The sequence below is a fragment of the Tasmannia lanceolata genome, unplaced genomic scaffold, assembly GCF_043159265.1.
Source record: "Tasmannia lanceolata isolate RefF3 unplaced genomic scaffold, GAP_Taslan_0.1 ptg000012l, whole genome shotgun sequence".
Lineage (NCBI taxonomy): Eukaryota > Viridiplantae > Streptophyta > Magnoliopsida > Canellales > Winteraceae > Tasmannia > Tasmannia lanceolata.
In genome coordinates this window covers 26,004,693-26,008,304 of record NW_027518689.1, presented here as the reverse complement: position 1 = coordinate 26,008,304, position 3,612 = coordinate 26,004,693, and positions in this window count along the sequence as shown.

The following is a 3,612-nucleotide window of genomic DNA, read 5'->3' as shown; positions in this document are numbered from 1 at the left end:
TTGAAAATGTTTGAAAAATATTTATTAAAAAGGTTTGTTAAAAAGGTTTGTTAAAAAGGTTTGACTGGACTTGGGTGGACCCAAGCTACCTACGTACCATGTGGAAAGGGATCAAGCCAACGTAGTTCGAAACAGCTTTTTCGAAAAACATTTTGGTGTTTTTTATGTTTTTTGTTGTTTTTAGATTTTTGTTGAGAGGGGGTTTTGGCTCAGGAGGTTTCCGTCCGTCGTCGCCTAAACCCGAGAGAAGTGTTCCCAAAATCGATGGAATCCCGAAACTCGAATAGGATCCCGAGGAACGCGAAGAGAATGGTCCCGAAAATAAAGGAAACCCCTCAAACCCTGTGAAGACCCTGAGATGGGGAAAATGATAGGAAGGGCAAGGGGTTGGCCCAAGAAACATTCCGTCATCGCCGGGCGCTGGGATCCCGAAATGCGAAGAGAATCCCGAAGAACATGTGAAAAGTGATCCTGAACAAGGATAAAGAAGGAAAAAAGGATAACCCCAAACCCTAAAAGAGAAGTGCTGATGCATCCAAATGTATAAACCGAGACATGTACAAATCACAAATCTAATTGATGAGGGCAAAGCATATAGATTATGAGCATTCGAGACGAAACAAATCAATTTACTACATTCATTGAGATAAGGTACCACCAAGGTCAACAACTCAAATAGATAATAAGGATAGATAGCAAATCAGCAATGCAGAGAGAACAGTATGATATCGTGAATATTAGTCCCCTGAAATCTAAGGTCTAACCTCACAATCGCACTTCTTCATTGCAGCCAGTTATCCTATTCCCCACGATTTCTTATTCTGATTATAAGAAGCTGAAATCCCATGTAAGCAATAGGCTCATAAAACCCCATGCTCCCACTCAATTTGGTAGGTGGAGAGATGAACAAGGGTCCGAGTAGCTTAACAATTATCCACATACCAACAACCCCTTAAATCACTCTACATTAACTACGAGGACAGAAATAAAGACATAGCTTCAATTCAATTTGCTAAACGTGCTTGGTAGACAATGCTATGGATTTAGACGTGAATAACAGACCCAAAAACCAATATGTAGGGACAGTAGATTGATTTGGGGATTCTAAGCAACACACCAAAAAAATAATCATAAACCCATGACCATATATTATCACAAATGAAATCCAAAAATAAAGAAACCCAAAATATTAGCAACGAATGAGATTACCTACTTGGATGGTGGACAATTGCAATCACCAAATGCTTGCTGATTTCCAGGGAAGCTCTGTCAATCGGGCTCCTTCTCCTTCTTCTCCCCTTTTTTTTTCCCGTTCACCCTCCTCTCTCTCTCTGCAAAAATGACCGAACCCCCTACTCTTCCAGCTCCTCTCTTTTTTTGGGTTGTCCATACATTTGGATTTTTAATATCAAGGAATTAGGAGTGTTACTGGGTTATGAACCAGCCGTGAGGCAATAGCTCTGATACCATGTGAAACAACCAATTACCCTAAAAGCCCAAGCCATTAGAGTTGGTGATATTTAATCATTTATACTTGAACAGATTGTAACAAAGAATGCCAAACCAAATAAATGAGTAGGAAGAAACCAAACCAGAGCTGCTCCCGTAGCTCATCTTGCAAAACCACCTACTGAGATGATGATTGCAAAGAGATCCCGGCTATTTGCAGAGGTTGCAGGGGAGGGTGGATTGGATCTAGAATTAGGACTTTTGTAGTCTCGCTGAAGCTCTGTCGCTGACGGATGTGCAGCCGCCGGACCGGGTCTGAAATGGGGTTACCGGATTCCGGCAAGGATGGTCGGACCACGAAAAGGGTGATCGAAGAAAGAGGTTTCCAGTGTTAGAGAGGGTTTTGAGATGGGTTTGGTAGCAAGGGTGTTGGGTTGACTGTGGTGGGAGATGAGATGAAATGGGTTTGGGTTGGTGGCTGAGATGGTAGTGGTGGGTTTGGGTTTTAAGTGAGTGTAAACGACATGGGTTTGGGTCGGTGGCTTAGGTTAGGAGGCGGCTGAGGGTGGTGGTCCATGGTGATGAAGGTCGGAGATGGAGGGGTGAGAATGGCTAGCAATGGTCGGATTCTTGCCGGATTCCGGCTTGGATAGGGTTTTGAAGGAGGAGATGATGTGGGTTTGGTCGAGCGGTGGCTGGCCGGAGTTAGGACGAGTTGAGGAGGGTTTGAAGAGGGTTTTGATTGAGAAGAAGATGAGGTGGGTTTCCATGGAGGAGGCTTGCCGGATTCCGGTGAGGTTGCCGGAGAAGAGGAATAGAATGGGATTTAAAAATGAGGTGGGTTTAGGCCCTGCTGGGTATGGGTTGGAGAGATCTGGGTTGTAATGGCGGCTCGGTGGTGGAGGTGGCCGATGGAAAGTAGAGGTGGGTTTGGAATGGGGATTGCCGGTGGTGTGAATGGGATTTAGGTAGTGGCTGGATTCTCCTTTTCTTCTCCTTCTCCCTCTGTGCAATACCCTCTCCCCTTCTTCAACGAAAATCAAGAGACCCCTCTCTCAAATGATGGTGGCCGAGGATGGGGAGTGGTCGGAGCTCCGGCAACGTTGCCGGAGAAGAAGACCCAAAACCCCTTTTGTTCTTTCTCTCTCTCTCTCTCTCTCTGTAATTTCTTTCGAAAATGGAAGACCTCCCCCCTCCTCTTTCTCACGAGCTCTCCCTCGAGGTTTTATATCTAGGGTTTTGCCCTTCACTCTAATCCTAGCCATCCATTTACCACTTATTTCTCTTGGTTGTTTTCAGCCCTTGATCATTTTCTCTAGAGGGCATTGATATCAGCACACCTCCTCCCTGGTGTTTGAATCCGCTCCTTTTATCCCTTTTATCTCTGAAAATGATATTAGCCCCATCTCATTTTGATACCTTTGCAAATCATCTTGTCATCTAGTGTTTAAAGGGGCTGCGCTGATATAGATTGGAGCCCGGGGGATCCAAACAGAGGAGTGCCAATACCAAAATTCTGGGGCACGCTGTAGGTTGCCTAATTTTTGCAGAAATAAAAGGGAAGGTCGGGGCAATTGAACAGAGGATATCGATGGGGCTTCGGGATCACTCAAGCTTTTAGAATATTTCCAGAAATGATTTTCAAGCGGGCATTTTCGGATTTTTCAGGCTCTTCTGCAATTGGACCTCAAGTTCTAGAAATTTCGGGAATCGGTTTCAGGGATTTGAAAATTGAGTTCGGGGAATTTTGAATTCGATTTCAGGGATCGATTTCGGGATTTATTTGATTCTTTTTTGGGAATATTAGGGTCAGGTCAAAATGGGGTGTCTACACGGACCCACCGTCGTTTTTGACTTCTCGCCCTTCTTTCTGTCAGCAAGAGAGTGATAGATCCTCCCATATTTCCAGGTTTTAGAAATCTCAGGATGCGGGAGAGATTTTTAAAACCTGAATTTCTCACTTAAAACCCAAGAAACGACGCTGTTAGAACAACATACAGAAGCTTGATCATGAACCCTCTTTTACACGAACAAAACTTCGCTCCAGTACAGTTAGGAGGAAGTTCCTTCAGTACAAATACGTGGCCGAGTAAAATTATGGCATGTGTTGCTATCCTAAGAAATAGGGGTTAAGGGTATTTTAGTAAATACAAGCACACAAGT